Genomic DNA, 27,384 nt, shown 5'->3' with positions numbered 1-27,384 from the left:
ACCTGCTATTAATTAAGTTGACTTAGAAAATAGACACTACTATTATTAGCAACGGTAACATGAAATAGACTTAGTTATTGGGTAATTGCCAGGTTCTTGTGGCCTGGTTTGGCCTCTGTTGGAAACAGGTTGCTGGGCTTGATGGACCCTTGGTCTGACCCAGTATGGCAATTTCTTATGTTCTTATGTAATTTAGGAATCCTGCCGGGTACCTGTGATCTGGATTTCCCACTGTTGGAATCATGATGCTGGGCTTGATGGACCCTAGATCTGAACCAGTATGGCAATTTCTTATGTTCTTATGTAATTCAGGAATACCGCCGGGTACCTGTGACCTGGATTTCCCACTGTTGGAATCAGGATTCTGGGCTTGATGGACCCTTGATCTGACCCAGTATGGCAATTTCTTATGTTCTTATGTAATTTAGGAATCCTGCTGGGTACCTGTGACCTGGATTGCCCACTGTTGGAATCAGGATGCTGGGCTTGATGGACCCTTGGTCTGACCCAGCATGGCAATTTCTTATGTTCTTATGTATTTATTTTATTTATTTATTTATTTAAAACTTTTCTATCCCGTCGTACAGTAGAGCACCATCACAACGGTTTACAGTTAGGCACAAATATGTGGTTTCTAATTTATCCAAAGGGTGCCATTATTATATGGTTACATAGTTTGATAATTTACTCTAAATGGGAAAGGGTGTGATTACCATCTACTATTAACTATCTTTATAATTTAATACTTAAATTGTGAGAAAATAACAAAAGTAAGCAATACTGCTTTTAATACTGTAATTTAGGAATCCTGCCGGGTACCTGTGACCTGGATTGGCCACTGTTGGAATCAGGATGCTGGGCTTGATGAACCTTTGATCTGACCCAGCATGGCAATTTCTTATGTTTTTATGTAATTTAGGAATCCTGCCAGGTACCTCTGACCTGGATTGGCCACTGTTGGAATCAGGATGCTGGGCTTGATGGACCTTTGATCTGACCCAGCTTGGCAATTTCTTATGTTTTTATGTAATTTAGGAATCCTGCCGGGTACCTGTGACCTGGATTGGCCTCTGTTGGAATCAGGATGCTGGGCTTGATGGACCCTTGGTAGGGATGTGAATCGTTTTAGGACGATTAAAATTATCGTCCGATAATTTTAATATCGTCTTAAACCGTTATGGAACACAATACAATAGAGATTCTAACGATTTATCGTTATAAATCGTTAGAATCGTGAGCCGGCACACTAAAACCCCCTAAAACCCACCCCCGACCCTTTAAATTAAATCCCCCACCCTCCCGAACCCCCCCCAAATGAGTTAAATAACCTGCGGGTCCAGCGGCGGTCCGGAATGGCAGCGGTCCGGAACGGGCTCCTGCTCCTGAATCTTGTTGTCTTCAGCCGGCGCCATTTTGGAAAATGGCGCCGGCCATAGACGAACACGATTGGACGGCAGGAGGTCCTTCCGGACCCCCGCTGGACTTTTGGCAAGTCTCGTGGGGGTCAGGAGGCCCCCCACAAGCTGGCCAAAAGTTCCTGGAGGTCCAGCGGGGGTCAGGGAGCGATTTCCCGCCGCGAATCGTTTTCGTACGGAAAATGGCGCCGGCCATACGCGTATTTGCGATTTTTAGATTTTTAGATTTTTCACGATTTTTCACGATATTTTACCCCCCAAACGGCAACAATACGATTCCCTCCCCCTCCCAGCCGAAATCGATCGTTAAGACGATCGAGGACACGATTCACATCCCTAACCCTTGGTCTGACCCAGCATGGCAATTTCGTATGTTCTTATGTAATTTAGGAATCCTGCCGGGTACCTGTGACCTGGATTGACCACTGTTGGAATCAGGATGCTGGGCTTGATGGATCTTTGATCTGACCCAGCATGTCAATTTCTTATGTTCTTATGTAATTTAGGAATCCTGTTGGGTACCTGTGACCTGGATTGGCCTCTGTAGGAATCAGGATGCTGGGCTTGATGGACCCTTGGTCTGACCCAGCATGGCAATTTCTTATGTTCTTATGTAATTTAGGAATCCTGCCGGGTACCTGTGACCTGGATTGGCCACTGTTGGAATCAGGATGCTGGGCTTGATGGACCCTTGGTCTGACCCAGCATGGCAATTTCTTATGTTCTTATGTAATTTAGGAATCCTGCCGGGTACCTGTGACCTGGATTGGCCACTGTTGGATTCAGGATGCTGGGCTTGATGGACCTTTGATCTGACCCAGCATGGCAATTTCTTATGTTCTTATGTTGTTATGTAATTTAGGAATCCTGCCGGGTACCTGTGAGCTGGATTGGCCACTGTTGGAATCAGGATGCTGGGATTGATGGACCTTTGATCTGACCCAGCATGGCATTTTCTTATGTTCTTATGTAATTTAGAAATCCTACTGGGTACCTGTGACCTGGATTGGCCACTGTTGGAATCAGGATGCTGGGCTTCATGGACCTTTGATCTGAGCCAGCATGGCAATTTCTTATGTTTTTATGTAATTTAGGAATCGTGCCGGATACCTGTGACCTGGATTGGCCACTATTGGAATCAGGATGCTGGGCTTGATGGACCCTTGGTCTGACCCAGCATGGCAATTTCTTATGTTCTTATGTAATTTAGGAATCCTGCCGGGTACCTGTGACCTGGATTGGCCACTGTTGGAATCAGGATGCTGGGCTTGATGGACCCTTGGTCTGACCCACTATCGCAATTTCTTATGTTCTTATGTAATTTAGGAATCCTGCTGGGTACCTGTGACCTAGATTGGCCACTGTTGGAATCAGGATGCTGGGCTTGATGGACCCTTGATCTGACCCAGCATGGCAATTTCTTATGTTCTTATGTAATTTAGGAATCCTGCCGGCTACCTGTGACCTGGATTGACCACTGTTGGAATCAGGATGCTGGGCTTGATGGACCCTTGGTCTGACCCACTATGGCAATTTCTTATGTTCTTATGTATTTATTTTATTTATTTATTTATTTATTTAAAACTTTTCTATACCGTCGTACAGTAGAGCACCATCACAACGGTTTACAGTTAGGCACAAATATGTGGTTTCTAATTTATCCAAAGGGTGCCATTATTATACGGTTACATAGTTTGATAATTTACTCTAAATGGGAAAGGGTGTGATTACCATTTACTATTAACTATCTTTATAATTTAATACTTAAATTGTAAGAAAATAACAAAAGTAAGCAATACTGCTTTTAATACTGTAATTTAGGAATCCTGCCGGGTACCTGTGACCTGGATTGGCCACTGTTGGAATCAGGATGCTGGGCTTGATGAACCTTTGATCTGACCCAGCATGGTAATTTCTTATGTTTTTATGTAATTTAGGAATCCTGCCAGGTACCTCTGACCTGGATTGGCCACTGTTGGAATCAGGATGCTGGGCTTGATGGACCTTTGATCTGACCCAGCATGGCAATTTCTTATGTTTTTATGTAATTTAGGAATCCTGCCGGGTACCTGTGACCTGGATTGGCCTCTGTTGGAATCAGGATGCTGGGCTTGATGGACCCTTGGTCTGACCCAGCATGGCAATTTCGTATGTTCTTATGTAATTTAGGAATCCTGCCAGGTACCTGTGACCTGGATTGACCACTGCTGGAATCAGGATGCTGGGCTTGATGGATCTTTGATCTGACCCAGCATGGCAATTTCTTTTGTTCTTATGTAATTTAGGAATCCTGTTGGGTACCTGTGACCTGGATTGGCCTCTGTTGGAATCAGGATGCTGGGCTTGATGGACCCTTGATCTGACCCAGCATGGCAATTTCTTATGTTCTTATGTAATTTAGGAATCCTGTCGGGTACCTGTGACCTGGATTGGCCACTGTTGGAATCAAGATGCTGGGCTTGATGGACCCTTGATCTGACCCTGCATGGCAATTTCTTATGTTCTTATGTAATTTAGGAATCCTGAAAGGGTACCTGTGACCTGGATTGGCCACTGTTGGAATCAGGATCCTGGGCTTGATGGACCCTTGTTCTGACCCAGCATGGCACTTTCTTATGTTCTTATGTAATTTAGGAATCCTGCCGGGTACCTGTGACCTGGATTGACCACTGTTGGAATCAGGATGCTGGGCTTGATGGACCTTTGATCTGACCCAGCATGGCAATTTCTTTTGTTCTTATGTTGTTATGTAATTTAGGAATCCTGCCGGGTACCTGTGAGCTGGATTGGCCACAGTTGGAATCAGGATGCTGGGATTGATGGACCTTTGATCTGACCCAGCATGGCATTTTCTTATGTTCTTATGTAATTTAGAAATCCTACTGGGTACCTGTGACCTGGATTGGCCACTGTTGGAATCAGGATGCTGGGCTTCATGGACCTTTGATCTGACCCAGCATGGCAATTTCTTATGTTTTTATGTAATTTAGGAATCGTGCTGGATACCTGTGACCTGGATTGGCCACTATTGGAATTAGGATGCTGGGCTTGATGGACCCTTGGTCTGACCTAGCGTGGCAATTTCTTATGTCCTTATGTAATTTAGGAATCCTGCCGGGTACCTGTGACCTGGATTGGCCACTGTTGGAATCAGGATGCTGGGCTTGATGGACCCTTGGTCTGACCCAGCATGGCAATTTCTTATGTTCTTATGTAATTTAGGAATCCTGCCGGGTACCTGTGACCTGGATTGCCCACTGTTGGAATCAGGATGCTGGGCTTGATGGACCCTTGGTCTGACCCAGCATGGCAATTTCTTATGTTCTTATGTAATTTAGGAATCCTGCCGGATACCTGTGACCTGGATTGGCCACTGTTGGAATCAGGATGCTGGGCTTGATGGACCCTTGGTCTGACCCAGCATGGCAATTTCTTATGTTCTTATGTAATTTAGGAATCCTGCCGGATACCTGTGACCTGGATTGGCCACTGTTGGAATCAGGATGCTGGGCTTGATGGACCTTTGATCTGACCCAGCATGGCAATTTCTTATGTTCTTATGTAATTTAGGAATCCTGCCGGGTACCTGTGACCTGGATCGGCCACTGTTGGAATCAGGATGCTGGGCTTGATGGACCCTTGATCTGACCCAGTATGGCAATTTCTTATGTTCTTATGTAATTTAGGAATCCTGCCGGGTACCTGTGACCTGGATTGGCCACTGTTGGAATCAGGATGCTGGGCTTGATGGACCCTTGGTCTGACCCAGCATTTCTTATGTTCTTATGTAATTTAGGAATCCTGCCGGATACCTGTGACCTGGATTGGCCACTGTTGGAATCAGGATGCTGGGCTTGATGGACCTTTGATCTGACCCAGCATGGCAATTTCTTATGTTCTTATGTAATTTAGGAATCCTGCCGGGTACCTGTGACCTGGATTGGCCACTGTTGGAATCAGGATGCTGGGCTTGATGGACCCTTGGTCTGACCCAGCATGGCACTTTCTTATGTTCTTATGTAATTTAGGAATCCTGCCGGATACCTGTGACCTGGATTGGCCACTGTTGGAATCAGGATGCTGGGCTTGATGGACCTTTGATCTGACCCAGCATGGCAATTTCTTATGTTCTTATGTAATTTAGGATTCCTGCCGGGTACCTGTGACCTGGATTGGCCACTGTTGGAATCAGGATGCTGGGATTGATGGACCTTTGATCTGACTCAGCATGGCATTTTCTTATGTTCTTATGTAATTTAGAAATCCTACTGGGTACCTGTGACCTGGATTGGCCACTGTTGGAATCAGGATGCTGGGCTTCATGGACCTTTGATCTGACCCAGCATGGCAATTTCTTATGTTTTTATGTAATTTAGGAATCCTGCCAGGTACCTGTGACATGGATTGACCACTGTTGGAATCAGGATGCTGGGCTTGATGGACCTTTGATCTGACCCAGCATGGCAATTTCTTATGTTTTTATGTAATTTAGGAATCGTGCTGGATACCTGTGACCTGGATTGGCCACTATTGGAATCAGGATGCTGGGCTTGATGGACCCTTGGTCTGACCTAGCGTGGCAATTTCTTATGTCCTTATGTAATTTAGGAATCCTGCCGGGTACCTGTGACCTGGATTGGCCACTGTTGGAATCAGGATGCTGGGCTTGATGGACCTTTGATCTGACCCAGCATGGCAATTTCTTATGTTCTTATGTAATTTAGGAATCCTGCCGGGTACCTGTGACCTGGATTGGCCACTGTTGGAATCAGGATGCTGGGCTTGATGGACCCTTGGTCTGACCCAGCATGGCACTTTCTTATGTTCTTATGTAATTTAGGAATCCTGCCGGATACCTGTGACCTGGATTGGCCACTGTTGGAATCAGGATGCTGGGCTTGATGGACCTTTGATCTGACCCAGCATGGCAATTTCTTATGTTCTTATGTAATTTAGGATTCCTGCCGGGTACCTGTGACCTGGATTGGCCACTGTTGGAATCAGGATGCTGGGATTGATGGACCTTTGATCTGACCCAGCATGGCATTTTCTTATGTTCTTATGTAATTTAGAAATCCTACTGGGTACCTGTGACCTGGATTGGCCACTGTTGGAATCAGGATGCTGGGCTTCATGGACCTTTGATCTGACCCAGCATGGCAATTTCTTATGTTTTTATGTAATTTAGGAATCCTGCCAGGTACCTGTGACATGGATTGACCACTGTTGGAATCAGGATGCTGGGCTTGATGGACCTTTGATCTGACCCAGCATGGCAATTTCTTATGTTTTTATGTAATTTAGGAATCGTGCTGGATACCTGTGACCTGGATTGGCCACTATTGGAATCAGGATGCTGGGCTTGATGGACCCTTGGTCTGACCTAGCGTGGCAATTTCTTATGTCCTTATGTAATTTAGGAATCCTGCCGGGTACCTGTGACCTGGATTGGCCACTGTTGGAATCAGGATGCTGGGCTTGATGGACCCTTGGTCTGACCGAGCATGGCAATTTCTTATGTTCTTATGTAATTTAGGAATCCTGCCGGATACCTGTGACCTGGATTGGCCACTGTTGGAATCAGGATGCTGGGCTTGATGGACCCTTGGTCTGACCCAGTATGGCAATTTCTTATGTTCTTATGTTCTTAACTTTTATGTCTCATATTATAGGGAGGAGGAATAGCCTAGTGGTTAGAACAGTGGACTGTGACCTTGGGCAAGTCACTTTACCCTCCATTGCCTCAGGTACAAAAACTTAGATAGAGAAATACCTACTGTACCTGAATGTAAACCGGTGTGATATCTCAATTGAGATCAAATGTCAGTATATAAAAATAATAAATAAATAATTGCTATGTTAACTGATATGATGCTTGTATCTGTAATGTTCTATTCTATTTGTACTGTTTCTTTGTAAACCAATATGATGTGCAAACGGCAATCGGTATACAAAAACCTTTAAAATAAATAAATAAATTTTATTATATTTAGGAGGGGATGAGGGGTGGGGGCTGCATAATGAAATGTGCTGGGGGAAAGTGAGGAGACTGAGTCAAAAGACCCTGTACTTTTCTTTCTTTTAATTTGCCAGTGCTACTTCAGCAGATCTGAAGATATATTGTTAAGCAGGGCTTATGCAGCCACGAAGCAGCATAGCAGCAAAGCAGTGAGAAGTGACTGAGTTAGCCGGATGCCCCCAGAAAACCTCCGTTTTATCCCTATAAAGTGCAGCCGGGTAAGAACTGATCAATAGCATTGATAAGACTGTGAGCCCTGCGGTGACAGGGAAATATCCTCGCTACCTGTAGGTAATCTGCTTTGAAGAGGCTGGAAGGTGGCATATAAATAAAATACAAATCAAAACAAGTATACTTGTGTTTTTTATTTCCTAGGCTTGATTGTGGCAGCTGGGTCCACACCTCTCTGCTTGTTTCTATTTGCTCTCAAGTTTATTGCGTACAGATTCCATCATGCGGCACAGTCTGACAGGGGATAGGTGATTCCTGCCATACAAAAGAGCTGCTCTGCTCAGAGATTTCTCCCCTTTCTTTGCAAGATGTTGAAGAGCTCCTTCTTCTCTTCTGAGACTTTCCCTTCGTCTTCACTGGCCTCCTCCTTCTTGGATGACTCCTCACTCCGCTGCCTGGAAGTGGATGAAATGCAAACAGAGCGTGAGAAGTTTCTCTCTTCCATTTAAGCATCATTCACTTAAAACTTGCATCTGGCATCTTGAGCATAGCTATTCTTTCCTGCTCCTTCATCATTTTTAATTCATTTTTTCTTTCTGTTCCTCCTTTTTCAGACTAATTCATTGTCCCTCAGGGAATGCTTTCTCTGCTGAATCATGCTGCGAGTTTATTTATTATTTATTTATTTATTTAAAAGTTTTTATATACCGCTCAATGGATAGATATATATCCGTCTAGGCGGTTTACACATAGATAAAAACATACACAAATTAAAATACAGACAATTGTTAAAAGGTTAGTTGGGGATCATGAATTTATACAAACTATTGTAGCTGAAAAGCTTGGGTAAATAGGTAAGTTTTCAGTGATTTTTTAAATTCTCTACGGTTAGAGGTCAGTCGGATATAGTCAGGCAAAGCGTTCCATATTGTTGGACCTGCAACTGAAAAAGCGCGTTTACGGATTAGAGATAGACTTACAGATTTTACATTAGGAATTTCCAATAAACATTTGTCGAAAGAGCGTAGTTGTCTGGAGGGTTTGTAAATTCGCAGTAATGAACATAGCCAGATTGAGTCATTGTTGTAAATCAAATTGTGTATGGTAGATAGGATTTTGTATGTTATGCGGTATGATACTGGAAGCCAATGTAATTGTTGTAAAATTGGAGAGATATGTTCGTTTCGACGGATATTATATAACATACGAGCAGTTGCATTTTGAATTAATTGGAGAGAATGAATAGTTGACTGGGGTAAACCAAGGTAAAGCGCATTGCAATAATCCAGTGAAGACAAGATAAGGGTTTGTGTAATCAGGCGGAAATCATTTGGTAAAAGTAATGGTTTTAATTGCTTGAGCATGTAAATTTTGTAGAAGGATTTTTTTACTATTTCAGATATATTGTTTGTCAACGATAGTTTGGAGTCTAGGATAACCCCTAGATTTTTTGCATGTGTTTTTTATGGGAATGGTTTGGTTTTCAAAGATAAATGTTGTTGGAGGTTTGTGAATTGAGTCTGGAACAGTGGATAGATAGATTAACTCTGTTTTGTTTGTGTTTAACTTTAGCCGGTTATGAGAGAGCCAGATTTTTATTGTAGACAGATATAAGTGCAATAATGAGAAGGTTTTAGACCAGGAGTCAGTGAAAGGTAAGATAAACTGAATGTCATCAGCGTAAATTTTAAAATTTAAGTTTAGGCCGTCAAGAAGTTTACACAGAGGTATCAAGTATAGATTGAATAGAAGAGCTGATAAAGCTGATCCTTGGGGTACTCCTGTAGAAGTGGTGTACCATTGTGATGATTGATTGTTTGTCATGATTTAGCTCTGACTTTATTCTCCACCTCCTATCTTATCTACTTTTATTCCCTGCATCTCTCGAGGACTCTACCCCTGTGGCACCAATGTGTAATATCAGGTTAGGGTTCATTTCCATTGTTATTTTTCTTTTTTTTTAAATTTTATTTTTATAACAGAATGAGGCATTTAAAGAGAAAGAAGAAAATTCTGTGCCACCCAGCCCTACTCACAATTCGTCGATAGCGTCAAAAAGTCTCGGATCTATCGCTCTGGTGCAACCTGAGCTGGTGGAGATGTACGGGAGAGAAAAATCCAAGTCCCCAATAATTCACGTCAATTAAACTAGAGTTTAAAGCAATTCAAAGCCGCATGCCCCTTCGGCGTGCACGGCTTAGGCACCGCGCCGGGGTCGGCTACGTGCCGCAGATGGGTGGGCTTTATGGGCACTCAGTCAGTCCTTCAAAGATGACGTAGCAGGTAATAATTAACAACTGTTCTCGTTGCTCACTGTCGAGGCCAGAAAAAACCCCCCGGATTAGCTGCTGGAATCACTCAGCTTCCAAATATGTATCTCCCCCTTCTCCACCAGAGCGATTTCCACTGTTAAACACTGACTTCACACCTGATTACTCCTCTGTCCTTTCTACTTTTCATCTTCCTTCTAAATTTTTTTTTGTTTGAAAAATTTTGTTTTCAAAATTAAAATACAGACAAGGCTGTGGGACCCAGACATTATGATGGACCCTCCTATCTGCAGCTAAGAATTGTGTTCTATGCAACAAAAATAAATATTTAGATAGTATTTATCTTTATTCACATTTTTATGTCATAGTTCATAGCAGTTTTTAATAAAAAAAACCCCACCAAAAATTAACAGCAAAAGCAGTTGTAAAAACAAGTAAAACAAATAAAACAAGCAAACAAATACTTCAGCATATATAATACTTCCATCTGTTACTAAGAGAAGGAAATGGCACTGAGCATGAATCCTGCAATCACAGGGGTAGATTTTCAAACTCCGCGAATAGGCGTACTTTTGTTGGCGCTCCAGGCGCCAACAAAAGTAAGCTGGATTTTAGTAGATACGCGCGTAGCCGCGCGTATCCGCTAAAATCCGGGATCGGCGCGCACAAGGCTATTGATTCCGTATAGCTGGCGCGCGCCGAGCCGCGCAGCCTACCCCCGTTCCCTCCGAGGCCGCTCCGAAATCGGAGTGGCCTCGGAGGGAACTTTCCTTTGCCCTCCCCTCACCTTCCCCTCCCTTCCCCTACCTAACCCACCCGCCCGGCCCTGTCTAAACCCCCCCCTTACCTTTGTTGGGGGATTTACGCCTCCCGGAGGGAGACGTAAATCCCCGTGCGCCAGCGGGCCGCTAGCGCGCCGGGACACGATCTGGAGGGCGGGTCCGGAGGGCGCGGCCACTCCCCCGGGCCGCCCCGGGCCGTAGCCACGCCCCCGAGCCCGCCCCCGGAACGCTCCCGACACGCCCCGAAAACGCTGCGCGGTTCGGGCCCGCCCCCTGACATGCCCCGGACACGCCCCCCTCCGAAAACTCCGAGACTTACGCGAGTCCCGGGGTCTGCGCGCGCCGGTGAGCCTATGTAAAATAGGCTCACCGGCGCGCAGGGCCCTGCTCGCCTAAATCCGCCCGGTTTTGGGCGGATTTAGGCGAGCAGGGCTCTTAAAATCCGCCCCTCAGTGCTTATATTCTGTTAAGATAAATTTTATTATCTGTACTATGTGACTGGAGATGGTTTATTATATTCTTTAGTGCTGTGGTTTTATGATATTAACCACCTCAAGGGCCTTTATGGATCTTACAATAAATAAATACTGAAAGAGCTAAAGGACTTGCTGACTTTACCTATCACAGAGCTTTTCAACTTGAAGCAGAAGGGGCTCCAGGCAATTTGAGAGGCATAGTTGTGGTTTAGTGGTTAGAGCTCTCACCTGGGAAGCCGGGGTTCAAATCCTGCTTCTCCCACTGATTCTCTTTTCTCACATTACCTCAGGTACTGACAGAAGAGCCTATTAAATAAAGCCGTTCTGTGGAGCAGAGGGGTGCATGTATGCAGGGAGGTTTTGGCAGGCAGACAGGGGGATGTCTTCCCACTTTGCTAGGTATCTGCTGAGGGTTTGAGCCATTACCTTAAAAAAATGTCATCGCTTTGCTTTATCCATAATCATCATTCCAGTTTTGAACACTGGTAATATATAAAATACAAGATGTGACCCTGATACATAAATCAACATGCATTTTAAGACCAAATTTGGAATTTAATACACCTTGACATGTTATCACACTTTAGTAAATAGGACTCTTAGACTGTACATTCTTAGGGGCAGAGACTAATAGAGATGTGAATCGTGTGCCAGATCGTCTTAACGATCAGATTCGGCTGGGGGGGGGGGGGGGGGAAATCTGATCATTAAGATATGTGAATTGGAATCATTTCCGATTCCAATTCACATCGCTAATTTTTTTTTTAGGGAGGCCCGCGCCGCTAAAAAAAACAAACCACCCAACCCTTTAAATTGACCCCACCCTCCCGACCCCCCCAAAACCTTTTAAAATTACCTGGTGGTCCAGGGGGGCCTCGGGGGGCCTCGGGGAGAGATCCAGGGGGGCCTCGGGGAGAGGAGAGATCCAGGGGGGCCTCTGGGAGAGATTTCCTGTTCCCAGGCATCAGCTGTTCTAAAAAAAAATGGCACCGATGCCCCTTTGCCCTTACCATGTGACAGGGTATCCGTGCCATTGGCCGGCCCCTGTCACATGGTAGGAGCACTGGATGGCCGGCGCCATCTTTAAAGATGGCGCCGGCCATCTTTACTCATCAGCCCCTATTATACTATACTCTATAATAGGGGCTTGATTTTTTTTTAGAACAGCTAATGCCTGGGAACGGGAAATCTCTCCCCGAGGCCCCCCTGGATCTCTCCCCGAGGCCCCCCGAGGCCCCCCTGGACCACCAGGTAATTTTAAAAGGTTTTGGGGGGGTCGGGAGGGTGGGGTCGATTTAAAGGGTCGGGTGGGTTGGTTTTTTTTAGCGGCGCGGGCCTCCCTAAAAAAAAGAGTCGGGAGGGTGGGGGAGGCTAAGGGGGGACGATTTAAAGGGTCGGGTGGTTTTTTTTTTTTAATTGGGCCATCGGCACCATTTTAATTAGTGGCAGCCAAAATGGCACCGATGGCCCGAGAGCGGGAGATTGCACCGGGACCCCCCCCCCCACTGGACCACCAGGTAATTTAACATTTTGGGGGGGGGGGGCTTCGGGAGGGTGGGGGAGAGTAAGGAATTGGTTTTAAAGGCTCGGGGTGGGTTTAGGGGTTGTTTTGGTGTGCCGGTTTTCCCGCCCTCCCCCAAATAATTCCCGTGCCCTATTTAACGATACAATACAAATGCCCCTGACAATAAATCAGGGGCATTTGTATTGTATCGTGCACTCTAACGATTTAGGATGATTTTAAAATTATCTGACGATAATTTTAATCGTTCAAAAACGATTCACATCCCTAGAGACTAATCATATCTGAATACATTCCCCACTCCTCCTGTACAGCGTTGTCACACTTTAGTAACTAGCACTCTTAGACTGTACATTCTTTGGGGTAGAGACTAATCATACCTGATACATTCTTCACTCCTCCTGTACAGCGTTGTCACACTTTAGTAAATAGGACTCTTAGACTGTACATTCTTTGGGGCAGAGACTAATCATACCTGAATACATTCCCCACTCCTCCTGTACAGCGTTGTCACACTTTAGTAAATAGGACTCTTAGACTGTACATTCTTTGGGGCAGAGACTAATCATACCTGAATACATTCCCCACTCCTCTTGTACAACGTTGTCACACTTTAGTAAATAGGACTCTTAGACTGTACATTCTTTGGGGCAGAGACTAATCATACCTGAATACATTCCCCACTCCTCCTGTACAGCGTTGTCACACTTTAGTAAATAGGACTCTTAGACTGTACATTCTTTGGGGCAGAGTCTAATCATACCTGAATACATTCCCCACTCCTCCTGTACAGCGTTGTCACACTTTAGTAAATAGGACTCTTAGACTGTACATTCTTTGGGGCAGAGACTAATCATACCTGAATACATTCCCCACTCCTCCTGTACAGCGTTGTCACACTTTAGTAAATAGGACTCTTAGACTGTACATTCTTTGGGGCAGAGACTAATCATACCTGATACATTCCCCACTCCTCCTGTACAGCGTTGTCACACTTTAGTAAATAGGACTCTTAGTCTGTACATTCTTTGGGGCAGAGACTAATCATATCTGAATACATTCCCCACTCCTCCTGTACAGCGTTGTCACACTTTAGTAAATAGGACTCTTAGACTGAACATTCTTTGGGGCAGAGACTAATCATACCTGAATACATCCCCACTCCTCCTGTACAGCGTTGTCACACTTTAGTAAATAGGACTCTTAGACTGTACATTCTTTGGGGCAGAGACTAATCATCCCTGAATACATTCCCCACTCCTCCTGTACAGCGTTGTCACACTTTAGTAAATAGGACTCTTAGACTGTACATTCTTTGGGGCAGAGACTAATCATACCTGAATACATTCCCCACTCCTCCTGTACAGCGTTGTCACACTTTAGTAAATAGGACTCTTAGACTGTACATTCTTTGGGGCAGAGACTAATCATACCTGATACATTCCCCACTCCTCCTGTACAGCGTTGTCACACTTTAGTAACTAGGACTCTTAGACTGTACATTCTTTGGGGCAGAGACTAATCATACCTGAATACATTCCCCACTCCTGCTGTACAGCGTTGTCACACTTTAGTAAATAGGACTCTTAGACTGTACATTCTTTGGGGCAGAGACTAATCATATCTGAATAGATTCCCCACTCCTCCTGTACAGCGTTGTCACACTTTAGTAACTAGGACTCTTAGACTGTACATTCTTTGGGGCAGAGACTAATCATACCTGATACATTCCCCACTCCTCCTGTACAGCGTTGTGCATATCCAGCACAATTCTGTACAGGGGAGGAATGTAGCAGGAGAAAAAGTAGCACTGCTCCACAAAGGTGGGAAAATGAAGACAATAAGAAACTGCAGAAGTGGCACTTTAACAACAGAGGTAAGTAGGAATGTGAAGACATGGAAAAAATGTTTTTGTTCATTGTTTCTCCACAGGCATGAAGTGGAAAAAGTTGATATTTTATACTTTTAGTCTTGGGAAAAATAGAAAAAAACTGTTTTATGTCTAAATTTCTCCTTCTACATTCCTCTGTTTTTCTCTGGGCCTCATTATCTTGGGTAAAGAAAGGGAATTAACACTGCAGGACAGCAAGGAGGAATATCCTGTATTTGTGCTGCAAAAAGTCGATAGCCAAATAATGTTTTGGAGATGAACAACTAACAGTCACCAAACAAAAGTCCTGAATGAAGATGGGGTTCATCTCTGATAATGGGGCTTTGGGGAATGGCCACGCTGTTACAGGATCTTTCTCCTCTAGGGTACTGCTTCAAATGCTAACTAAGGTGACTTACGTGAAAAGAGATGATGCTCTCAGTACAATTCTAGAGACCGCAGTAGAAGCAAATTTTGCTGCCCACTTCTAACTGACTTACAAAATGGATGTCATGTGAGTGACTTCTTGGTTTCCATTCAGTGTGACAAAATAAATAGTTGAGAAGGCTAAAAGTATATTTGGGTTCAAAAGGCGAGGTATCATTAGTAGGAAGGTGGAAGTAATATTACTTCCCTACAGGTATATGGTGAGAGAATCCCACCATCACCTGAGCTCTCTGTTCAGCACTGGAGACCACATCTACAAAAGGACATTGACAAGGTAGCTACAGTTCAGAGGAGGACCTGCCCTACAAGATCTCAACAGAGAGACTGGTGAGCCTAATTTCAGTACCAGGAAAAATTGTGGAAACTGTTATAAAAAATAAAGTCACAGAACATTTAGTTAGACATGGTTTAAAGTGGCACAGCCAGCATGAATTTACCCAAGAGAAGACTTGCCTTACAAATCTTCTACATTTTTTGAAGGGGTGAATAAATATGTGGATAAAGGTGAACCAGTAGATGTAGTGTATTTGGATTTTCAGAAGGCGTTTGACAAAGTTCCTCATGAGAGGCTTCTAGGAAAAGTAAAAAGTCATGGGATAGGTGGCGATGTCCTTTCGTGGATTACAAACTGGCTAAAAGACAGGAAACAGAGAGTAGGATTAAATGGGCAATTTTCTCAGTGGAAGGGAGTGGACAGTGGAGTGCCTCAGGGATCTGTACTAGGATTGGTACTTTTTAATATATTTATAAATGATTGGAAAGGGATACGACGAGTGAGGAAATCAAATTTGCAGGTGATACAAAATTATTCAGAGCAGTTAAATCGCAAGTAGATTGTGATAAATTTCAGGAGGACCTTGCAAGACTGGAAAATTGGGCTTCCAAACAGCAGATGAAATTTAATGTGGACAAGTGCAAGGTGGTGCATATAGGGAAAAATAACCCATGTGTTAGGTGTCCCGGTCACAGCTGGTCACGACCTGCGCCCTTCACCTTGGCGGGCAGGAGGCCCATTCCTTCTTCCTCCTCCTCTGCTTCCCTCTGTCGGCATGGCCTGCTCTCACAGCGTTCCCTGATGCCACTGATGCCTATGCACTCCACGGCGCTCCCTAGGCATGCACGAGCTTGCCGCTCTCCCATATTTAAAGGGCCAGCGGCAGGAAAGTTCCCTGTGGCCCGGGAAGATAACATCAGGAAAGGCAGGTACATAAACCCTGCCTTGCCACTTCTTCCTCACCTCAGTAATGGGTCCTGCTTATCGTGAGTGTGAATTATCTGCGTCCTGGTTCCTGCATTGTCTCCTGCATTCCTGATTCCCGCTCCTTCTCCAGCTCCAGTTTCCAGACTCCAGACTCCGGTTCGCCTGTTCCCTCTCCAGTTCCTTCTCTGCTTCTCAGCTTCCTTGGATTGCTCTCCTAGCTCTGACCCTGCTTGTTCCTGGATTCTGCTTGACTGCTGCTGTCCTGAGCTTCTGCCTGGTTCACTGATTCTGATTGTCCACTGCCTGCTCTGACCATCTGCCTGGTTCCCCAATTCTGCTTGTCCATTGCCTGCCCTGATCTTCTGCCTGGTTTCCCAACTCTTCTTGTCTGCCACCTGCCTCGATCCTTGGTATATCCAACGTGTCTTCAGCCTGCTGTCTTCTCATTATCACCTTGAGAGACCTGCACCTAAGTCCTGCCGGTCCTGGTACCCAAGGCTCAACCTGCGGGGAACATGGGCTGGTATAGGTGAAGGTCCTGTGGGGTCTTCTCTCTCTGTACCACCTCCCGATGACGAGGACCGACAAGGGGCTCCCCTGGTGGTGGCAACACCCTCGTTTCGGTTCAAGGGTCCACCTCCTTAAGAGGTTTGCTGAGACCATGGACCCGGCAGACCTGTCCAGTCTACTGTCCATCCCTGGACTGACCCAGAGGTTGCAGCAGCAACAGTAATGCTTGTGCATGCTGGCAGCTTGCAGTGGAATGTCTGGTGAACCGTCTGGATGCCGCCCCAGCTTCCAGCACCCATGCTGCCCTGAACCAGACACCTATCACCTCCACAGCAGTTTCTTCTCCTACTGGCATCATCTTGCTATGCTTGGGACTCCTGACAAGTGTCGTGGTTTCCTACACCACTGCTTTATGCACTTCTCCCTACAGCTGGCATAATTCGCCAACGACAGTATTAAGACTACCTTTATCCTGTCACTTTTGGATGGTAAGGCGCTGTCCTGGGCCTCTCCTATCTGGGTGCATGCAGATCCCCTGCTCCAGGACTTCCCCTGCTTCATGCAAACATTCAAGCAAGTCTTCGATGAACCCAGGCGACCGACTACTGTGGCTTCTGATCTCCTCCACCTATGCCAGGGGTTGCGCTTTTTGGCGGGATGTGCAGTGGAGTTCCGCGCCCTAGCATCTGAACTGGGATGGCGAGAAGACAGCCTCTAAAATATTTTCCTGGAGGGGTTGTCCTCAAGAATCAAGGATGAGCTGGCTGCCCTAGAACTACCAGAGGATCTGAAGGCTCTTATTGACCTCGCCGGCTGGATTGACCGGCGCCTGCAGAAACGCCTCCGAGACTCAGACCTTCCTGTTGGCTGGTGATACTAGCTCCATCCTTCTCCCAGCCCATGGTGCCTCCTTCTCCCGCCGATCCCAGGCCGCCTCAGGTTGAGGAGCCTATGCAGCTTGGTCAAAGTCGGCTAACCCTGGAAGAGAAGCAACAATGGCACAAGTTGGGGTTATGTCTATATTGTGCCAGTAAGGGCCATATGTTGGCCCAGTGTCCCAGGAGGCCAGAAAACACCAGATCCTAGACGTCAGTGGTGAGATGACCCTGGGCTACACTAATCCTGCTCCCCAATGCACTGCCCCCGTGACGATCCACCATGCCCATGGTGATTTTGCCACCTTGGCCCTGATTGACTCTGGCACCGGGGTAAACTTTATTCTAATGGACTTAGGCAATTGTGCCTACCCACCTTGCCTAGAAGTGCCCTTAACAATCTCGTCCATCCATGGGGATCCCTTGCCTGGACAGATTACCCGGGTGACCAGTCCAGTGAAGCTATGCACCAGAATACTTCACGAAGAAGAACTCACCTTCTTTGTTCTTGAGAAGGTGAAACACTCAGTAGTACTAGGCCTGCCATGACTCCAGGAGCATGCCTCACATCGATTGGAAGACCTTGCAGATAGCATCCTGGGGCCCTACTTGCCACAACACTTGCCTCCGAGAGGTATCACGGCCAGGCCTTCCTGTGGCAGTCATTCCACTAACCCTGCCACAGCAATATGCAGAGTATGCAGATGTCTTCTCCAAGGAAAAGCAGAGACACTGCCCGAGCATCGCCCATTTGACTGTGCGATTGATCTCCTTCCCGGTACCATGCCTCCTCGATGGCGTGTTTACCCCTTGTTGCTACCTGAAACTAAAGCCATGTATGAATATATCCAGGAAAATCTGGAAAGAGGGTTTATCTGACCTTCCACCTCACTAGCCAGGGCTGGCTTCTTTTTTGTTGCAAAGAAGGATGGCTCTCTGTGGCTCTGCATAGATTACTGCAGATTGAAGGCCATCACCAGAAGAGACCGGTATCTACTACCCCTAATCCTGGAATTGTTAGACCGCTTACAAGGGGCCAAACTCTTCACTAAGTTGGATTTTTGAGGGGCCTACAATCTCAAATGCATAAGGCCAGTAGATGATTGGAAGACCGCCTTTAACACCAGGGATGGCCACTATGAGTATTTAGTGATGTCTTTCGGCCTTTGTAATGCCCCAGTGATCTTCCAATACCTAACGAATGAGGTCTTTCTTAACATGCTTTACTCCAGCGTCATTGTCTACCTTGATGATATGTTAATCTACTCCAAGCATCTTTCATCCATCGCTGAGAAGTTAAGCGACTACGGGACCATAAACTTTTTGCTAAGCTTAAAAAAATGCCTATTCATACAGGAATCTCTCCTGTTCTTGGGTTCATCGTTCCACTACAGGATTCCACATGGACCCTGAGAAGTCACCAGCATACCAGAACTGGCCACAATCCTCTGGACTCCGAGCACTACACGTTTTTTTAGGCTTCTCCAACTTCTCTCGGCATTTATCCTGCGTACTCTCGGATAGTGATCCCACTCATAGTGCTGACCAGGAAGGGGGCTGACTCCAAACACTGGCCACCCAATGCTATTGTGACCTTCAATGAGCTGAAACACACCTTCCTGCAAGACACTTGCCTTTGCAACCATGATCCCTCTCGCCCCTTTATCGTGGAGGTGGATTCCTCCGACATGTGGTGGGCGCAGTGCTGAGCCAACACTCAGAGAAGGGGGCACATCAGCTGAGAGGAACTACAGTATTGAGGACAATGAACTCCTCGCCATCAAGATAGCGTTCGAGGAGTGGCGGCAGTGGCTCGAGGAGGTGCAACACTCTATCACCATGTTCACAGATCACAAAAACCTTGAATATCTTAGCCAAGCTCAGCATGTGAATCCTTGCCAGGCTCGCAGGTCTCTATTCTTTAACCGGTTCAGCTTTACCCTTCGTCACAGACTGGCCACCAAGAATGTGCTGGCTAACGCACTTTCCAGGGCCTTTGAGATGGAGGACTCTCCAGAAGTGCCCAACTATATTACTGACCTCGCAAAGGTTCTCCTGGCTGCTACTCAGACTGACCCACCAGGAAAGATTGTGGAACCCCTCCAGCTCAAACAATCTTAAAATGGGCCCATGATTCCCTCACTGGAGGACACCCGGGGAAGAGCACGTACATTGGACTTGCTACAGAGATATTATTGGTGGCCACATGTGGCATGAGATGTTAAGGCCTATGTGGATTTCTGCCTAACTTGCACCAGTCAGAAACCATTGGCAGGACATCCCTGGGGCCTGCTTCTGTCCTTACCAGTCCCCAAGACACCATGGACTCATCTCTCAACAGACTTCGTGGTAGACTTGCCTCATTGGATGGCCATCATGTCATCTAGGTGGGTCGTCGATAGGTTCTCGAAGATGGTCCACTTCACTGCTCTTCCTAAACTCCCCTTGGCTCCAGAGCTCGCCAAACTCTTCACCCAACATATTTTCTGCCTTCATGGACTTCCTTGAAGCTATTCCTCTATTCTTTAGTGAACAACAGACAAGATGACTTGTTCCTCTCTTCTCCCCTGGGTGGAGTTAGAACATAAGAACATAAGAACATGCCATACTGGGTCAGACCAAGGGTCCATCAAGCCCAGCATCCTGTTTCCAACAGTGGCCAATCCAGGCCATAAGAACCTGGCAAGTACCCAAAAACTAAGTCTATTCCATGTAACCATTGCTAATGGCAATGGCTATTCTCTAAGTGAACTTAATAGCAGGTAATGACTTCTCCTCCAAGAAACTTATCCAATCCTTTTTTAAACACAGCTATACTAACTGCACGAACCACATTCTCTGGCAACAAATTCCAGAGTTTAATTGTGCATTGAGTAAAAAAGAACTTTCTCCGATTAGTTTTAAATGTGCCCCATGCTAACTTCATGGAGTGCCCCCTAGTCTTTCTACTATCCGAAAGAGTAAATAACCGATTCACATCTACCCGTTCTAGACCTCTCATGATTTTAACAACACCTCTATCATATCCTCCCTCAGTCGTCTCTTCTCCAAGCTAAAAAGTCCTAACCTCTTTAGTCTTTCCTCATAGGGGAGTTGTTCCATTCCCCTTATCATTTTGGTAGCCATTTCTCTGTACCTTCTCCATCGCAATTATATCTTTTTGAGATGCGGCGACCAGAATTGTACACAGTATTCAAGGTGCGGGTCTCACCATGGAGCGATACAGAGGCATTATGACATTTTCCGTTTTATTCATCATTCCTTTTCTAATAATTCCCAACATTCTGTTTGCTTTTTTGACTGCCGCAGCACACTGCACCGACGATTTCAATGTGTTATCCACTATGACACCTAGATCTCTTTCTTGGGTTGTAGCACCTAATATGGAACCCAACATTGTGTAATTATAGCATGGGTTATTTTTCCCTATATGCATCACCCTTGCACTTATCCACATTAAATTTCATCTGCCATTTGGATGCCCAATTTTCCAGTCTCACAAGGTCTTCCTGCAATTTATCACAATCTGCTTGTGATTTAACTACTCTGAACAATTTTGTGTCATCTGCAAATTTGATTATCTCACTCGTCGTATTTCTTTCCAGATCATTTATAAATATATTGAACAGTAAGGGTCCCAATACAGATCCCTGAGGCACTCCACTGTCCACTCCCTTCCACTGAGAAAATTGCCCATTTAATCCTACTCTCTGTTTCCTGTCTTTTAGCCAGTTTGCCAATCCACGAAAGGACATCGCCACCTATCCCATGACTTTTTATTTTTCCTAGAAGCCTCTCATGAGGAACTTGTCAAACGCCTTCTGAAAATCCAAGTATACTATATCTACGGTTCACCTTTATCCACATGTTTATTAACTCCTTCAAAAAAGTGAAGCAGATTTGAGAGGCAAGACTTTGCCCTGGGTAAAGCCATGCTGACTTTTGTTCCATTAAACCATGTCTTTCTATATGTTCTGTGATTTTGATGTTTAGAACACTTTCCACTATTTTTCCTGGCACTGAAGTCAGGCTAACCGGTCTGTAGTTTCCCGGATCACCCCTGGAGCCTTTTTAAATATTGTGGTTACATTTGCTATCCTCCAGTCTTCAGGTACAATGGATGATTTTTAATGATAAGTTACAAATTTTTACTAATAGGTCTGAAATTTCATTTTTTAGTTCCTTCAGAACTCTGGGGTGTATACCATCCAGTCCAGGTGATTTACTACTCTTCAGTTTGTCAATCAGGCCTACCACATCTTCTAGATTCACCGTGATTTGATTCAGTCCATCTGAATCATTACCCATGAAAACCTTCTCCATTACGGGTACCTCCCCAACATCCTCTTCAGTAAACACCGAAGCAAAGAAATCATTTAATCTTTCCGCGATGGCCTTATCTTCTCTAAGTGCCCCTTTAACCCCTCGATCATCTAACGGTCCAACTGACTCCCTCACAGGCTTTCTGCTTCGGATATATTTAAAAAGTTTTTACTGTGAGTTTTTGCCTCTACAGCCAACTTCTTTTCAAATTCTCTCTTAGCCTGTCTTATCAATGTCTTACATTTAACTTGCCAATGTTTATGCTTTATCCTATTTCTTCTGTTGGATCCTTCTTCCAATTTTTGAATGAAGATCTTTTGGCTAAAATAGCTTCTTCACCTCCCCTTTTAACCATGCCGGTAATCGTTTTGCCTTCTTTCCACCTTTCTTAATGTGTGGAATACATCTAGACTGTGCTTCTAGAATGGTATTTTTTAACAATGACCACGCCTCTTGGACATTTTTTACTTTTGTAGCTGCTCCTTTCAGTTTTTTTTCTAACAATTTTTCTCATTTTATCAAAGTTTCCCTTTGAAAGTTTAGCACGAGAGCCTTGGATTTGCACACTGTTCCTTTTCCAGTCATTAAATCAAATTTGATCATATTATGATCACTATTGCCAAGCGGCCCCACCACCGTTACCTCTCTCACTAAGTCCTGTGCTCCACTGAGAATTAGATCTAAAATTGCTCCCTCTCTCGTCGGTTCCTGAACCAATTGCTCCATAAAGCCATCATTTATTCCATCCAGGAACGTTATCTCTCTAGCGTGACCCGATGATACATTTACCCAGTCTATATTGGGGTAATTGAAGTCTCCCATTATTACTGCACTACCAATTTGGTTAGCTTCCCTAATTTCTCTTAGCATTTCACTGTCCATCTCACAACTCCCACACCCACTCTGCAACCGGTTCTTCCCCATTCCTAATTGTGATTGGGAGACAACCGGCACTGTTGCTTCCCATGCCTCTTTAGGTGCCGTCTCCTGTGGTGCAGCTCATTGCCCAGCAGCTGCTTGCCCTTTGGACCTGCATAGAGAAGAACTTCTGTGAGGCGGCTGAGGAAGCCAAAAAGACAGCCAACAGACACCGGCGACCTGCACCTCCTTCAATCCCGGGGATCGAATATTTCTAAGCACCCATCACATTCGCCTCTGAGTGCCTTTAATGAGACTGGCTCCTCAGTATATTGGACCGTTTTCAATCGCAGAGCGCATTGGACCGGTCACCTACCATTGAGACTACCATCGTCTTTGAAGATACAGAATTCGTTCCATGTATCACTCCTTAAGCCACTGGTGTTGCCCTGGCCTCAACGAAGAACCCCAGAGCCCCAGGAGGTGGTAGCAGAGGAAGAACAAATATACCAGGTAAAGGAGATTTTGGATGTGAGACACCATCACAAAAAATGGGAGTACTTGATCACTTGGGAGGGCTTCGGTCCCGACGAAAACACTTGGGAGCCTGCCTCCAATATACTAGATAAGACGGTACTCCAGCAATTCCACACCTCCCATCCTGAAGAGCCCAGACTTTCTATGAGGGGGGCATAGAGTAGGGGGTATTGTTAGGCACCCTGGTCATCAGAGGTCGCGACCAGCTCCCCTCACAGCAGCCTACTCTCACAGCGTTCCCCAATGCCACCGACACCAGTGCACTTCACGGCTCTCCCTAGGTGTGCGCACATACCGCTTGTCCGAATTTAAAGGGCCAGCAGCGGGAAAGTTTCCCACGGCACAGGAAGATGACATCAGGCAAGGCAAGTATATATACCTTGCCTTGCCATTTCCTCCTCACCTCAGCAACGGATCCTGCTCATCATGAGTGCAAGTTGTCTGCATCCTGGTTCTTGATTTGTCTCCTGTATTCCTGATTCCCATACTTCCTCCATCTCCAGCTCCAGTTCCTGACTCCAGACCCCAGTTCCTTCCCTGCTTCTCAGCTTCCTCGGATTGCTCTCCTGGCTCTGACCTGCTTGTTCCTGGATTCTGCTTGACTGCTGCCTGCCCTGAGCTTCTGCCTGGTTCACTGATTCTGCTTGTCCACTGCCTGCCCAGATCTTCTGCCTAGTTTCCTGACTCTTCTTGTCTGCCACCTGCCTAGACCCTTGGTATATCCAACGTGTCTTCAGCCTGCTGTCTTCTGCGCCTAAGTCCTGCTGGCCCCGGTACCCAAGAGCTCAACCTGCAGGGAACGTGGGCTGGTATAGGTGAAGGTCCTGTGGGGTCTTCTCTCTCTGTACCACCTCCCAATGATGAGGACTGACAGGGGCCTCCCCTTGGCACTGGCAACAACCTTGTCTCGGCTCAAAGGCTCCATCTCCTTAACACCTTGCTATAGTTACATAATGTTAGGTTCTATATTAGGAGCTACCACCCAGGAAAAAGATCTAGGCATCATAGTGGATAATACTTTAAAATCGTCGGCTCAGTGTGCTGCAGCAGTCAAAAAAGCAAACAGAATGTTAGGGATTATTAGGAAGGGAATAGTTAATAAAACGGTGGATGTCTGTACCGCACCTTGAATATGGCGTGAAATTCTGGTCACCGCATCTCAAAGAAAAAATATAGTTGCAATGGAAAAAATACAGAGAAGGGAGACCAAAATGAAAAGGGAATGGAACAGCTGCCCTATGAGGAAAGGCTGAAGAGGTTTAGGGCCGTTCAGCTTGGAGAAGAGACAACGGAGGGGGGATATGATAGAGGTCTGCAGAATCTTGAAAGGACTTGAATGGGTAAATGTGAATCAGTTTATTTACTCTTTCAAATAGAAGGACTAGGGGGCACTCCATGAAGTTAGCAAGTAGCACATTTAAAACAGATTGGATAAAATTATTGTCATTCAACTCATAATTAAGGTCTGGAATCATTGCCAGAGTATGTGGTTAAGTCAGATAGTGTAGTTGGGTTTAGAAAAGGTCTGGATAAGTTCCTGGTGAAGAAGTCCATAAACTGCTATTAGTCAAGTTAAGTTAGGGAATATATACACTGCTATTACTTGCATTAGTAGCATGGGATCTATTTAATGTTTGGGTACTTGCCTGGTTCTTGTAGGCCTGGATTGGCCACTGTTGACTAGGATGCTGGGCTTGATGGACCCTTGATCTGACCCAGCATGGCAATTTCTTATGTTCTTATGTAATTTAGGAATCCTGCCGGGTACCTGTGACCTGGATTGGCCACAGTTGGAATCAGGATGCTGGGCTTGATGGACCTTTGGTCTGACCCAGCATGGCAATTTTCTTATGTTCTTATGTAATTTAGGAATCCTGCCGGGTACCTGTGACCTGGATTGGCCACTGTTGGAATCAGGATGCTGGGCTTGATGGGACTTTTGCTCTGAAACCGAATAGCATGGGTCTTATGTTCTTATGAGAGGCTGCAACGATTATTTTGTAAAAGAGGGCTTCATGTCCAAAATGTTTGCGGTTTCCACCGCTTCCCCTCTATCCGCTTTGCCCCGCGCTTACCTCCAGTGGTGGAAACACCGTTCCTGCGGCTCTGCCGGTCTCTTGGGGCGTCCGCCATTGCCGGCCCATCTTCCTGCCGCCACGCGCGCGTGTGAGGACGCGCGCTAATGGGCGCACAGCCGCCGGAAGTCGGCCCCGCCTGGACTAACGACGCCACGCCCCAAAACCTGATTTAACTGGCGTTTGGATACCGTCTCATTGCCTTGCAACGAGGTTCACTACTGGTTAGTAGTTCTGAGTTTGCGCTACGATTGTTCCACGTTCCTGACTGACTTCTGCTTGTTCCTGATTCCGCTTCTGCCTGCTGCCTGCCTTTGACTTCAGCCTGTCCCCGACTCCGCTTCTGCTTGCCGCCAGCCTCCGACCTTTCTGCCTGTGCCTGACCCCGCTTCTGCCTGCCGCCAGCCTTTGACCTGGATCCGTTCCACGTTCCTGCTCACCGCCTGTTCCAGTTCACAGCATGCTACCGACTCCGTTCCTGCTCACGGTCTGTTCCAGTTCTCAGCACGCTACAGAATCCGTTCCTGCTCACAGTCTGTTCCAGTTCACAGCACGCTACAGACTCCGTTCCTGCTCACAGCCTGTTCCAGTTCACAGCACGCCACAGACTCCGTTCCTGCTCACGGTCTGTTCCAGTTCACAGCATGCTACAGACTCCGTTCCTGCTCACAGCCTGTTCCAGTTCACAGCACGCCACAGACTCCGTTCCTGCTCACAGTCAGTTCCAGTTCATAGCACGCTACAGGACTCCGTTCCTGCTCACGGTCTGTTCCAGTTCACAGCATGCTACAGACTCCGTTCCTGCTCACAGCCTGTTCCAGTTCACAGCACGCTACAGACTCCGTTCCTGCTCACAGCTTGCTCCAGTTCACGGCTTGCTACTGACTTTTGTTCCTGCTCACAACCTGCTCCAGTACACGTCCGACCCAGCCAGTCTACAGACTATAGTGTTCCTATTGGACTATCTTATCATACTCTCTGCCCAGGCCTTCTCCACCTATAGAGACTCAGACTGTCCTCCTAAGTCCCAAGGTTCCAGAACTCTACGGGCTCCTCCTGTGGGGTTCCTGGTTCCCGGGTGAATACCTCGGCCTGTGGCTCCTCCTCCCGACCTACCCTATCCTTGGGGTAGATCGGCCCAAGGGTTCACTTCCGGACTGCAGCTTCCCAGATTGCAACACAAAATGCCAAGAAATGCACAAAAAAAGACAAAAATGTCTGCAGTCTGTGCTATTTATCATGCGAAAACACCTATACAAAGGTTTATTTCAATCTGATAATAACAAAGTGCTGAGATGCAAATTCTTTCAAAGCAACTCATTAATTTGTAAATTTGCAAAACTGGGATTGAAAAATAAGCTTTTCAGGGCCATTTGCCCAAAAAAGATATTCTCACCTTTAAAAGGGGTAGATTCTGTTGTTGCAGACCAGGGCAGCCCTTTGGAGCCCCCCCATGTTTGTAAATATTATCGGTGGTCCATGTGGAACCCCTCATCCTTGACCCTGATCCAAGACTCCCTCATGGACCATAAAAGCAAAATGAAAAGGTCCTGTATTAACCTCCTTAAAGTACCACCCTCTCCCACTAATTGATCTGGAGAGCTGTAATCTCACTTGTCTTTTATCTGCAGTTTTTGAGTGGGAGGTGTAGGGTTAATGTGTTGGAGGTTGGAGGTGAACTGCTGGCGGTCTCGTCACCTCCCACTTAGACCATTGCAACCTGCCCCTCACAGGTCTCCCAGTGAGCCGTCTCTCTCCACTGTAACTCATCCTAAATTCAGCTGCGTGACTCCTCTCTCACCACGGTGGCTACACCCAGATAACCCTCTCTTCTCAAGTCACTACATTGGCTTCCTATCCATTCCAGCTTCTAGTTCAAGCTCCTCTTACTCACCTACAAGAGCTCTCACTCTGCAGCTCCTCACTATCTCATCTGCCTTTCTATTCCTACAATCTTCCTTGTATAAAATTGTCAGAAAAAAAATGTGCATTACTGAAGTAGAGGCATACTTTCACCTTCCTGCTACTTGGCA

At 46.0% G+C, this 27,384-nt stretch overlaps 1 long non-coding RNA gene across 1 annotated transcript in view; it reads right to left on the bottom strand.

Annotated features, from left to right (window-relative positions):
- Positions 1–7,847: 7,847 nt before the first annotated feature.
- The window catches only part of LOC115086011, a 31,956-nt gene continuing 12,419 nt past the window's right edge, over positions 7,848–27,384 (bottom strand). The window contains exon 3 of the long non-coding RNA XR_003855007.1: positions 7,848–8,060. This is a non-coding gene — a long non-coding RNA (uncharacterized LOC115086011). The remainder of the gene's footprint in view (positions 8,061–27,384) is intronic.

Source organism: Rhinatrema bivittatum, chromosome 2, assembly GCF_901001135.1.
Source record: "Rhinatrema bivittatum chromosome 2, aRhiBiv1.1, whole genome shotgun sequence".
NCBI classification, from domain to species: domain Eukaryota; kingdom Metazoa; phylum Chordata; class Amphibia; order Gymnophiona; family Rhinatrematidae; genus Rhinatrema; species Rhinatrema bivittatum.
The sequence above is the reverse complement of the archived record's forward strand: the minus strand, read 5'-3'. Positions and strand labels throughout refer to the sequence as shown.